This window comes from Bos indicus, chromosome 20, assembly GCF_029378745.1.
Source record: "Bos indicus isolate NIAB-ARS_2022 breed Sahiwal x Tharparkar chromosome 20, NIAB-ARS_B.indTharparkar_mat_pri_1.0, whole genome shotgun sequence".
NCBI lineage: Eukaryota > Metazoa > Chordata > Mammalia > Artiodactyla > Bovidae > Bos > Bos indicus.
In genome coordinates, this window is record NC_091779.1 from 12,570,567 (window position 1) to 12,584,957 (window position 14,391).

Below are 14,391 nucleotides of genomic sequence, written 5' to 3' on the forward strand. Positions count from 1 at the left end.
CAAGGACTGCAACGATCCATGTGACATGTACAGGCCCATCTCCCTGGCCTCCTCTCCTACAACTCCCATGCTCATTCCTGGCTGTTCTTCACATGTACCAGGAACACTCCTACCCCAGGGCCTCTGCACTATTTCCACTCCCTGAACTTTTTCCTCTGAGATGTCCAGATATCCTGCCTATTTGGAACGAGAAGCCTTCCCCACACCTAGTGCTTCCTTATCATCCTGATGTCTTTTTCTCCTCTGCTTATCATCATTAGATGTTATTGGTACTTATTGACTGACTGACTGCCTTTCCCTATGCAGGGAGGCGCCAAGAAGGTGAGTAGGTCGTGCGTATCTCCAATGCCAAGAACAGCTCACATAGGTTTCCAATACCTATCTCCTGAAAGCTGAATAAATGTCCCTCCCTATATAGCTGCAACCGCCAACCAACGAGACGCGGCCTCTTCTTTCTCATATTTATAGATTCCTGCAGCCTTAATTGTTGGAACTTACATGTCAGAACCATGACCTCAGAGAGTTGTCTTCAAGAGACTGGAGAACTGGGACATGTTCATTCATCACATGAAGACCCAAAAAGCCCCCACTGACTGCAAGGCACACATCAGAGACCAGGTGCTCACACGCAGGTGTGGAGAAAACCAAGGTCACACAAGCCTAGTGTGCTGCGTTTTGACAGGAGGTACGTAGGTGGGGAAACTGGTTTAAACTACTTTGGGATCACTGAGAAGACATTCACAGAGGCTGGAGTTAAGCAGCCTTCTCATCTTATGAGTGAAGATCACTGTGCAATCACATTAATGGTGGCAATACGGATTTGGACAAACCCAGTGGCATGGCTCGGAGAAGGCAATGGCACCCCACTCCAGTACTACTGCCTGGAAAATCCCATGGGCGGAGGAGCCTGGTAGGCTGCAGTCCATGGGGTCGCTAAGAGTCGGACATGACTGAGCAACTTCACTTTCACTTTTCACTTTCATACATTGGAGAAGGAAATGGCAACCCACTCCAGTGTTCTTGCCTGGAGAATCCCAGGGATGGGGGAGCCTGGTGGGCGGCCGTCTATGGGGTCGCACAGAGTCGGACACAACTGAAGCGACTTAGCAGCAGCAGCAGCAACAGCAGTGGCATGGCTTAAGGCAGGGTTCTTCTATGTATTCTCTAGAGTAATAATTCCCAACCAGGGCCAGCAATGTCTGGAGACATTTTCGGTTGTCATACCTGGGCAGAGATCAGGGATATTGCTGAGCACCCTGCAACACACTAGACGGCCCCCACAACAAAGAACTACCCCCCCCAAATCAACAATGCTACTCTAGGAACCCTGCTTTAAAAGCAAGTATCAGTTTTTGCAGGACCCTCAGCCTCATTAACCAGTTTCAAATATTTTGCTTCTGATTTTATTGCACTAAGCCTAGGGGGGAAAAACAAAGAGAAGTCTTATTGTTTCATTTCTCAGTCAATATTTCCTCTCTCAGCAATATTACTAACCTAAGTGTATGTAATTCTTCCATTCTGCTTTCAGGGGGAAGGGCATGTTAGAAACAGAATCCTAGAAGTGTCTCTAGATCACAGACCTAATTACCAGGGTCTCCAAGCATACCGGAGTGGTAACCTAGACATTGAAATCTGCAAACAAGACAACCCAAACTACAGGTAAATGTGCCCCATGGTGACACCGAGGCCATGAGTGAAAGGGCAGCACACGCATCCAGCCAGGCACATTGACCTGAGGCACTCAGGCAGACGGGATTTACACAGAAGGGTTTGACTTCTTAGATGAAATTCAGGGCGCAGATCTCCCCAATCCAATATTTGCTCAGTTTTTGTCTCTCTAGACTCAAGGCTTCCACAAGAAAGATAGAAAACCCCAAGGCAAGAGTGAAAATCAGCAACACTCTCCCTGAATGTTCAATTATTTATATATTCTTAAAAGGTGGGCATGGTTGAGGGAAATGTTCAAAAAAGTTGTGTGTGTGTGTCTGATCTCTTCTTTTACAACTCATAATCTGATAATAGTTAGACCACACTATTAACATTGTCACTCTCGCATTAGCTGATATCATTTATAATCACTTTACTGTATACCTGAAACATTGTAAATCAACTACATTTCAATACAAAATAAACCTTAACATTTTTTTCAGCAGTCCTTGTTCTAGGTATGAGAGATGTAGGAGTGGATGAGACAGAAAGACCCATCTATGGAGCCCATTTAAGTTGGGGAAACTGAATAAGGATATAACTAAGATCATTTCTGATAAGGATGGGTACTGTGGAGGGGCCTTCACAGGTGACACGATGATCAGTAACTCTGGGAGCAGACACTGCTTTCAGGTTGGGACCAGGAGGACTCGGCGATGTACCAGCTTCATTTGCAGGAGGAAAGGAACGAGCTCATGAGGAGTCAGGAGAAGAGTACCACAGGCAGAGAGAATAGCAGTCGTAAAGTCTCTGAAGCTGGGACAGGCTGGCTCATTTAATGGCCTTTAAAGAGGGCCATGTGCCTAATTGTAGTAACACCATAAACATTCGTTGAGCATTTATATAAAGCATGGCATTGTGTGGGATGTAAGGATGAATCATATACAAGCTTGATTCTTAAGGATTTTATCATTTAGCAAAACAGGATGAAGGATAGAATAGAAATTAAAGGAGGAATCAATTTTATGTTGTATACACCACGGAGATGAAGAACCAACCAGGCTTTAATTTTAGTGATATCTTTAATATGAGTATTGGCTTTTCAAGAAGACCTTTTTGAGAAGTCAGTAAATGATTTCACAGCGATTCTCTGTCACTTCATAAACCAGATATTATGGAACTGCCATGTATCCATTCCCTGAAGGACATATATCAGGTGCTTCCTGTGGGCAAGACATTAAAAAAGTAAGACGGCTAAGATAGGACCCCTCCTAGTGGCACAAGATGAGGAAAGATCAAAGCAGAAGCATCTTCCACTCTTTCTCTCTTCCCTTTCTTGCGCCCTCTCCTGTTCCTCTTCCTTCCCCAAATAAAATGAAACCCTTTCTTAATAGAGAAGGCTTATAACCAACACCTACATAGTTTGCTAAAGATATTTTAAGACATTTAAGGTATCAAACTAACCACCAGTACACCTTTTCTCAAGAAACTACTAGGGGATATGCTCCATCTAAATAATGAAGTAAGCCGCTTAAGAGAAATGCATGAGATCAAGGCAAGTACAGTACATGGAAAGGAGTAGTGAATTACCAGGAGGAGGGTAATGACGATAAAGGGGAGTCCCAAGAAACAGCCATGCAGCAGACCTACAGAGCATACAGACCAGTCTGCAGCAGAAAGATGGCGGTGTCCATCAACAGATGAACAGATAAGCCAGATACGATAGGTGGACAGAATGGAATGCAATTCAGTCTTAAAAGAGAAGGATATTTTGATATATGCTGTAATATGGATAAACCTTGAAGATATGATGCTACGTGACATAAGCCGGTCGCAAAAGAACAAAAAAGTTGCATCTCCTGTTAAAGGAAACATCTTTTTCAGTTTTCTCACACACTTCTCTTTTGGGCTTCCCTGGTAGCTTAGTCGGTAAAGAATCTGCTTGCAGTGCAGGAGACCTGGGTTCGATCCCTGGGTCAGGAAGATCCCCCGGAGAAGAAAATGGAAACCCAATTCAGTATTCTTGCCTGGAAAATCCTATGGACAGAGGAGCCTGGCCGGCTACAGCCCATGGGGTCTGACACAACTTACAACTTGTCAACTAAACCACCACCACCACACACTTCTTTAACATACTCGCTCTTTTTCAAAAAGTTATTCATACTCTTCATCATTCCATGCAGGATTTGGGGCAATATATAAGAATATACTACTCACTATTTAGTAAATTACAAACGAAGCAAAGTAAAAGAGTTATCCCACACAAGTCAGAACCAAAGAAAATAGAAAACAGAATAAAAGGACAAATCCATGGGAAAATATGAAACCAAATATTCAGAAAATGCAGACTGATAAAGTAAAGGGGCAAATTTGATGGCATTATCTGGAACCAAAATAATTAATTACTCACCCAACATTATATAGTTAGTAAGTGACTGAGTTAGGATTCTAAATTGGATTTTTCTGACTCCAACTACTTTGTTCTTTTTCACTAAATAAAGTACACTACACTTTTCCAGATCATAAAGTATAAATATTGAGTCACTTGACAAAATAATTCCAGGAACATTTTTCTAGGTAAGATAGTCAACATATTTAATTCACATAAAAAATTGATTTTCAACAGAATTTTGGAAAATATATTGCATAAAATCAGATATTCTCTGGATAGGTAACCCAAAAGGTAAGCTAATAAACTCTACTTTTGGACAGATAAACTCTGTCAAAAATGGTCTGCAAACAAAGATATTAAATGACACAGGGTTTGGGGAAAAGAGTCACAAAGTACTTTCTGGAGGTGATAACTGACAAAAGACCTCTTCTGTCTCCACACTCAGCAACGCCATGGTTATCTCCTGTTGGGATAGATTATCAGGGATATGGAGTAGACAGCACTATCCTTACTATTTTCTATTTTTGTGAACTGCTTAATCACTTGTGGCCTGACCCATTAACAGCCACACCAACATCTTTCAAGAGCTCATCTCACATTAGCAGAGTTCCTCATTAGAGAAAGGCCTGCTTTAATAGCTTACCCTAATGGTGTCTGATTTGTAATATTTAAAAAAAAATTCACACTGTGAATTACACAACCGAGGTATTTTCCACAGCTGGAGCTTTGCGAAAACTTTTATAAATAATAGATGTAAAATCTAGAGAGACCTAAAAGAGGTAACATGAAGACTGACAAAGAAAAATCTTGCTTTTAAATAAAAGAGGGGGAATGGTAAATTCAAAACCATTTAAAAGAAAGAAGTGAAAATTCAGATGGTGATCAGTAAATTTTAAAGACAATGGGCCATATATAATAGTCAAGCTCCTGCAGGGGAATGTTATCATCTACATTTATGGACACCAGGTTCTGAAGCCTGGGGAAGACAAAGTATAAAGTAGAGACACAAATGTTTGCATTGCCACTGAGGATTTACAGTCTTCTTTAAAAATGCTCCTCTCTCTGAAATTTCTGCTCCCAACATATCTTGCATAATTCCAAGTCAAGCATATCCTTTAGTTATTATGAAATGTTATGATGATCTGACAATGCGTAACAGATGACCCAAATGCATGTGTTGCTCTGCAGTTTGAAGTCATGGTAACAAAAACACCAAAATTACATGTCTCCATCACAGTGCACACAATGGAGACAAGTAGAGCAATGGAAAAATAGACGGCATTTCTTTATATTGCATGTTTGATGGCTATCGTTCCTTTGACAAACATATCCTGAATACCTATTATATGTGCAATACTGGAAATAATAAAGAAAATTAGTATTTCATAGTTTTATTATAAAGTGTATACTTGGTTTAAAAATAGAATTTTATGGAAAAGGTTTCTGTTGGCTACATTTTAGGGGAAGAAGGGAATGAAAAAGTAAGGGGAGGGAAGGTAGGACAAGCTGGCTCAAACTTGCTTGCCCTAACAACAGCAGTTATACTGATTTTCATTCTGATATTCCAAGTTCTACTAAATAATGCAATTTAGTAGAAATTAAAGCCTGGAAAGACTAATGTTGGCTTTGTGGTCATAATATCTGCTTGGACTTCAAGCGTCTTATTTGAGCAAGAAAGTGTCTATTTCAATGGGGCAAGCAGCATAAAGAGAATTACATGTTGTTAATGTGATGTTTTGCATTCTCATTGATGTGTATTTTACAGTTTTTAAAAGAGTATATCCTATCTTATCTCCTTTACAGTCAGTTTTTCTTTTTTTTGTTTTTTTTTTTTAGCTTGTAAGAGCTGTCCCCAGGGACAAATAAGCTGGGCCTACATGGTATCATGAATCCAAAGAAGAAAACCAAACAGAGAATGCAGGCTGAAACACAAATATCACCTTTTTTTAACCTGAAAATCCTTTTCCAATTCCCATTTTTTCCATTGAAAATTATAATCTTTCAATGCAAATATGGCACCTGTTTTAGAAAACTAGGAATTGTTGAAATAAGCATCTTATAAAGTCAAAGATTAATGTGTTTTGCAAGAATATATTGCTGAGGTATATACATGAAGATGAATTACCCAAAAACACAAAATACATTCTATAGAAATATGCAGAGAAACATTTCAAACTATTGATTTTCTCTTGAGCAGAACTTGAATTTTTAAATTTGTAATATTTTGGTTGATCATTACTATTATCCTCTAAAGAATTTCTAATTTACTTTTTTTATGTTTTTCTTCTAGTCAAATTTTATTTGTTGTTGTTCAGTCGCTAAGTCACGTCCAACTCTTTGCAATCTCATGGACTGCAGCACACCAGGCTTCCCTGTCCTTCACTATCTCCCTGAGTTTGCTCAAACTCATTTCCATTGAATTGGTGATTCCGTCCAGCCATCTCATTCTCTGTCATCAGCTTCTCCTCCTGCCCTCAATCTGTCCCAGAATCAGGGTCTTTTCCATCAGCTCTTTACCTCAGGTAGCCAAAATATTGGAGCTTCAGCTTCAGCATTAGTCCTTCCAAAGAATATTCAGGGTTGATTTCCTTTAAGATTGAATGGTTTGATCACCTTGCTGTCCAAAGGACTCTCAAGAGTCTTCTCCAGCACCATAATTCAAAAGCATCAATTCTTTCAGTGCTGAGCCTTCTTTATGGTCCAACATCCATACATGACTACTGGAAAAACAGTAGCTTTGACTATATGAACCTTTATCGGCAAAGTAATGTCTTTTCTTTTTAACATGCTGTCGAGGTTTGTCATATTTTTTCTTTCCAAGATGCAAGCGTCTTCTAATTTTGTGGCTGCAGTCACCATCTGCAGTGATTTTAGAGCCCAAGAAGAGGAAATATGTCACTGTTTCCACCTTTTCCCCTTTTATTTGCCATGAAGTGATAGGACCAAATGCCATGATCTTACTTTTTTGAATGCTAAGTTTTAAGCTAGCTTTTTCACTCTCCTCTTTAACTCTCATCTAGGAGAAGGAAATGGCAACCCACTCCAGTACTCTTGCCTGGAAACTCCCATGGATGGAGGAGCCTGGTAGGATGCAGCCCATGAGGTCACATGACTAATCGACTTCACTTTCACGTTTCACTTTCATGCATTGGAGGAGGAAATGGCAACCCACTCCAGTGTTCTTGCCTGGAGAATCCCGGGGACGGGGGAGCCTGGTGGATCTATGGGGTCACACAGTCAGACACAACTGAAGCAACTTAGCAGCAGAGGCTCTTTAGTTCCTCTTAGCTTTCTGCCATTAGAGTGGTATCATTTGCATATCTGAGGTTATTGATACTTCTCCCTGCGATCTTAATTCTAGCTTGTGCTTCATCCAGTCTTGCATTTCACATGATGTACTCTGTATATACATTAAATAGCAAGGTGACAATATACAGCCTTGACATTCTCCTTCTCCAATTTTGAAACAGGCTGTTGTTCTAGCTGTTGCTTCTTGACCTGTATACAGGTTTCTCAGGAGGCAGGTAAAGTGGTATAGTATTTCAACTCTTTAAGAATTTCCCGCAGTTCTTGAGGTGCTAGCCTACTGTATTCTCGCTTTGTTTGGCAGAGTAATAAAGCCGCTCTTTTCTTCTCCTCCAAATTTTATTTTGGAGAACATTATTCTCAAAACCTTTGAAAAATGTTGTGAATTTCTAATATTCTATAAAGTTATCTAACATGTAGTGCTCATGTCAATTTCATAAACTTAAACTTATAGGCATTTTTACCCCCATTTTATGAATGAAGAAAGGAGGCCAAAAGGAGGCCAAGAAGTAATAATTAACTTATCCAAGGTCACTCAGCTAGGAAGAGAAGGACCTTTAACAGTCCGCTTTGCATAATTTATTGAGATCGCTTTCTGTAGCCTAATGAAGGATCGATTTGATGAATGTTCCTTAAGTATTGCAGAGTGCGGTGGAAAGACAGAGTCTACATTTATAGCATATAACATTTAACAGAGATCCATTCAAATCCTAATTAACGTTTTATTTTCTTGACCTAATATTAACAACATTGTGTTAAAACATCTGCTCCCTCTCCAAAAGCAAGTGCCTCTTAGACCAGCGTACTGAACGTTTTTTGGTTTTTAGGATTACTTTAGGACATTGTTTCTGAACTAAATGATTGACTTGTGGAGTTTGACAAAGTACTTGTCTCCTAGTACACATTCTGACACATCATAGTTACTGAAATTTGTTGTATGAACTCAGACCTTTCCTATTTCCAAAATAAGTAATTATCTACAGCCCCAACCCTCATTATTTCCACATTCAACTATTTCATTGCAGTATTTATTGTTTGTCCCCAATATTCTTTCCCTTCATATGATTATTATTTATAAACATTTTATACATTTTGAATTATTTTATTTATCTATTTTTTTTGGTGACGTCTTATGTGTATTACTTGGTTAGTACTGTAAGATTAGATATATATGAAGGATCTATGTTTTCAACTGCTTTAAGGACCCAAAAACAACTCAAATTTATCATAGAAAAAAACACCTCTCGGCTAATGTGCTAAGTTAAAATATTTACCTCAACTTAAACACTACTTGCTCAAAAAGGTCTCCCCTGCCCTTTTGATCTAAATTAGATCCTCATACTAAGTATTTATTTAGCACAGTGTTCACACTTAGAAGGCACTCAATAAATATTTGACAAAGCAATGAATAGTTAACAAAGATAACTGAAAGTATAGTCACAGGCATTAAGACATCAAATTCAACTGGGAGATGATTTCTAGAAGGCTTAGCTATCATTCTTGACTAGAAATATCAGGATCATCTGGGGCTATCTTGAGAAATCCAGTATGCCAACTCGAACTACCCATTCAAGTTCATCCAAGCCAGTGATACAGATGGCATCAACTACAAACAGCAATAATAGTCATGTAACCTGGAATCTAAACTGGAGCCTGGGGTGGCTAGCCCAGACAAGCAGCAGCAACGGACAGAGGGAACAAAAAGGACCTGGGTATCAGAAGGTGAGAAAGTGAAAGGAAAGTTGCTCAGTTGTGTCCAACTCTTTGTAACCTCATGGACTATACAGTCCATGGAATTCTCCAGGCCAGAATACTGGAGTGAGTAACCTTCCACTTCTCCAGGAGATCTTCCCAGCCCAGGAATTGAACCCAGGTCTCCCACATTGCAGGCGGATTCTTTACCAGCTGAGCCATCAGGGAAGCCCAAGAATACTGGAGTGGGTAAGGAAAAGTATAAAGCCACAAATTTTTAATAATTCTGTCATGCCAAACAGCAGAGAACTGCTCAAGAGGAATCTCTGATTATATGACAGAATTTTTATGTGACTATCACTAATGCCTTACCCCTTTCTAGATAACCCCAAACTTGGAATCAGATTACATACCTCTTATCATGCTCACATTCTAACAGAACTCAGTCTTTGGTTCTGAGACAAATAATCCAAATCAGAAATTGACATGGGTTTTCATCTTTACCTTTCCTTTTCTATCTGCTCAGCCAACTTGGGAACTCAGTCTCTGAGCAGGTTTAAGTCCTATAAGCCAATAGACTTCTTCACCCCCCTCCCCCTTCTTTACAAATGTGGTGCTCAGAACAGATGACACCTGTGACACCCGCCTTGTGGATGAGAGGGACAGTCACTTCATATGAGAAGTCCGTCATCTAGATGCTCTATTTTCCTACATATCTTGCATGGGAGAAAATTTTTTTAAGTCCCCAAATAGCACAACATGGACTTACCAGGTGGGCCTAGTTGTAAAGAATCTGCCTGCCAATGCAGGAGATGCAAAAGGTATGGGTCAGGAAGATCCCCTGGGAGAGGAAAAGGCACCCCTCTCCAGTGTTCTTGACTGGAAAATTGCATGGGCAGAGGAGTGTAGCGGGCTACAGGCCATGAGGTGCAAAGAGTGGGACACGGCTGAGCACACGTCGAGCACAAGGTAATGAAATGAATGTTAATGCATCTTTGCCAGTTTCAATCCGAGCTGCCTCCTCACATCACAGGCTGTTGCCTCTAAAAGAGCTGAATTCTCGAGAACCAATACTAAGACACAAAATGTACCCGTGAGAGACTTCCCTGGTGGTTCTGTGGCTAAGACTCTGTACTCCCATGCAGGGGGCCTGGGTTTGATCCCTGGTCAGGGCTCTAGACCCTACATGCCACAACTAAAGATTTTGCCTGTGACAAATAAGACCTGGCACAGCCAAATAAAGAAATACATACTTTAAAAAAAATGTACCCATCATCTCAAATCCAAATTAAAATTTGATTTTCCTTTCCTGTGGGCTATGAGCCCGGTTGGTACAATCTTTATGGGTTATTCTGTTTCCTGCCAGAGAAAATGCTTTGCAGAATGGACAAGCATTACAGGAGGGAAAAGACTGTCCCATTCTTCTAGAAAGAAAAGACTGCAGGGAAAATGATACTGAGAGTAAAGAGAGATGGAGGTTCGTTTCCAGTAACCTAGGTGGCAAAGTAGAAAACTTCAAATACTTGAAATCCCTAAGTATTTCAAGTATTCAAGAGAATAGTGTTAACCCACTCCCTTGTGATTCCCATGAACGTATAGACTGAAATTTTATATGTTAAAAGGCAGAAAAAAGAATTGCTCATGCATTTTTTTCCCCCTCATGTGGAAGTGGAATATGGTACAGGAATTAAAAAGGAAAGCTGTGTTCCCTTTTTTTAACATTCCTTTGACAGATCAGGATAGGGCTGAAACTCAGGTCTGGTTCAAACCCTACAGGGACCATAATAAAAGTCATCCAGAAAAAAAAAAAAATCCGTTTTTCCAGGGTCCTACTTCTTCTAAGGCAGAAACAACAATAAAGAAATCAGAGGTGAAAAGAATTAGTACATCATAAAAAATAGGAAAGAAAAATACTCTCACGTTGACTGTCCCTGAGAGAATTTACTCACATACTTAAATTTACACAGCAAGTTACCATACCAGGAGCCTCATAAATACTGGCCCCATAATCAAGCTGCAATCATTCATTTTATTTACATTTCATTAGGGGGCCCTAAGGTAATGATCTGCGGAAGGTTTCACTACAGCCAATGCAAAAGCAAGTGGACATCTTAAAGGGAGAGGGCATAAAAAGGGAATGTCATTTGTCCCAACGGCATGGAATTATTAAAGAAACAATCTGCTTAAAAAGTTACTGTGTGCTTTTATGTGTTTCCTACTTGTAATTGCATTCTAAATTATTTTTACTCCACACATTACATGTGAGACGAGACCTGACTCTAACTAAAGAATGTAGACTGAACTTTGCATATTACATGGGAAACAAACACACTTCCATGAAAGGGATGCCGCAACCATAATTTCTGATACACCTAGAACGTTTGCCATATACATTACGACTTGTCATTTACCACTGGCAAAACCCATGACAACCTTTCAGGCACTTCCGTAGCAATTTGAATAGCTGCACCAAAGGGCAGAGCGGCAATACACTGAATAGAACATCCAATGCCTGCATTATTCCTTTGAAGGCTGTCAGCCATACATTTTGAATAACCTGAAATGAAGATCAAAAGGGAATAGAATTCATTTACTTATTTATTTTACCTGAGGCAGTGAATGAAAAGAAAGCAAAATTTAGGATTAAAAAAAAAAAAAAAACAGTTTAAATGTAGGCAAATATCAACACTTTGTTCTGAAGATCCATAAAGTCCAATAATTTCCTCTAAATCACAAAACATGACATTGAGCCATAAAACTAAAGGCAAGGCAACAAAAAGAGTTATAGAAAAATAAAACCAGATATTCCTTCCTCTCACTTCTCTTTTGAGTCACCTTTGAGCTGACCTTCACTTGCACGGTTCCTCTTGTATTCTGGTCATGGGCATCACTTCAGTTCTCTTCAATAATTTCAGCCTGAGAATGGTTCCTCCTTCCTGTGGGGATTCCCTGGGAATCATTCATGTTTCTCTCTCTTTCCTCAAACATGTTTTAAAGACAGGAAGAACGTGATAGAACTCAAGATGGGAAGAAGAAAGAGAGGGTGCCTTATTTTGAAATGATTCTAACATGCAAATATCAGTTTAGCATCAGTATCCTAAGCCATCTTTCTATACAGATCCAAAACAAGATGGCTAAAGAAAAACAAAGAGTAGAAATGACTGTCAAGCAGTTTCACACTTAAGCTATTGCACAAGTTTAATTGCCCCATTTAAAAACCTGACATCACTCAGTAACTGACGCTATACAAAAGATAATTCAACTAACAAGATTCTATAGAGAGAGTATAACATAATTGTGTGTGTGTCATTGTGTCCGACTCTTTGCAGACCCACAGACTGTAGCCTGCCAGGCTCCTCTGTCCATGGAATTTTCCAGGCAAAAATACTGGAGTGAGTTGCCATTTCCTACACCAGGGGATCTTCCCCACCCAAGGATCAAACTCGCATTTCTTTTGCCGCCTGCATTGGCAGGCAGATTCTTTACCTCTGAGCCACCTGGGAAGCTATAACATAATAACCAAATTGATAAGCTAAATATGGCCCCAGTACTCAACACTGGAGGCTCTTCCTATGACGACAAGAAGCAGCTGTTACTGCTGTTCCCACCTACCTTCCAGTAGACACAAAGAGAGATGAGGGACAGCATCTTCTCCTGCCCGACCTTGGTGGCCCAGCCTTCGGGACCCTCGTCACACAAGGCAGGGACACCAGCTGCACTGTGCCAGGACCTTGGGGCCCCACGGGACTTGGTGGCCTCCGTGGGGCTCAAGGATTAGGACCTGAGGGGTTCTGGACTACTAAAACAATTTGCCTGAGAGTATGTGTTGGGTCAGATTGTGTGGAGCAGCCTAAGAACTCACCCACCATTTCTGGCATAGCTTCCCTGGGGAAGTTTGTTCAGAGGTCTCAAATGAGTGATCTCAATGTGAACTGTTAAAAAAGAGCTCACTTGAAAACTTGTAGCTGTTGATGAAAAAGCAACTTAAAATGGAGATTCTGACTCTACGGGTTTTTGTTTGGTCCTTTAAGTCAGGGAGTTTCTTGTGAGTCTAAGTTTCACTTGTTCGTAAAATGGAAGTCATAACACTGCCTCACTACCAGGAAGTAGTCATGTTCGTGTATTTCTTTCTTAAGAGAAAAGTTTAAAAAACCAAGGCTATGGCAGCAGAATTCTGAGAAGCCAGTAACTTACACTCATGTATACTACTCCTCCCCTGCTCACTGTGGCCAGACCTGTCAGGATGATGGAATATCATCCCCATGATCTGATTACCCACAGCTGGCTCTGAGTTCATCAACAGGAAATGATCCTGTGTGGGCCTGACCTAACCAGGTAAATCCTTCAAAAGAAAGTAAAGCAGCAGAGAACGGCTTCACTGGCTCAGCCCAAGGAAGATGGAAAACAGGGTGAGCTGGACAACTGTAAGGAGCTGAATTCTGCTGACGACATGAGCTGGGAGGAGCACAGAGCTGAGCCCTTTCCACACTTCTGATGTCCAGAACTAGGAGATAATAAATAAGCGTTGTCTTAAGCCACTAAGTTTATGGTAATTTATTACACAACAATAGAAAACTGGCACAGAGCGGATCTATAAATTCATGTTTTTTTCCATAACTCCTGGGAAAAGAGGCATCAGAAGTAACACAGCACACACAATACACACAATGAAAAAGGAAGAGAGAGGGGAGAGATTGGAGATCTACTAGGCCAGACACCGGAGAAGGCGATGGCACCCCACTCCAGTACTTTTGCCTGGAAAATCCCATGGACGGAGGAGCCTGGTAGGCTGCAGTCCATGGGGTCGCTAAGAGTTGGACACGACTGAGCGACTTCGCTTTCACTTTTCACTTTCATGCATTGGAGAAGGAAATGGCAACCCACTCCAGTGTTCTTGCGTGGAGAATCCCAGGGACGGGAGGCTGCTGTCTATGGGGTCGCACAGAGTCAGACACGACTGAAGCGACGCAGCAGCAGCAGCAGGCCAGACACTCTGGTAGCTGCTTTACAAATGTCTCTTGATTTAGAAAGACGTTCTAGTGTCTTCTATTACTCTAAAATAAAGTTTCAAATTAAAGCCAAATTACCACCAACTTAACACATTTTAACTTTCTTATCATGATACAGATCTTAACTAGCAAAAGGATATAATCCAAAGTTGGCTTTGAACATTTTTATTGTAAAAACTCTCAGAGCAACCAATGGGCGGGTGATTGCAACCTTGAAAACAACTATACAAAATAAAGTTATGCTGATCATATAGGTCATTCAGAAACAGTTTCTCTCTTAATGGGCAAACTAATCCATTATTTTAGAAATAGATGCAACATAACATACACAGCAATATAAAAAAC

At 40.4% G+C, this 14,391-nt stretch overlaps 1 protein-coding gene across 10 annotated transcripts in view; it reads right to left on the minus strand.

Moving 5' to 3' along the window:
• The window catches only part of MAST4 (microtubule associated serine/threonine kinase family member 4), a 618,779-nt gene that overhangs the window by 232,757 nt on the left and 371,631 nt on the right, over positions 1 to 14,391 (minus strand). The gene's annotated exons all lie outside the window — the stretch shown is intronic.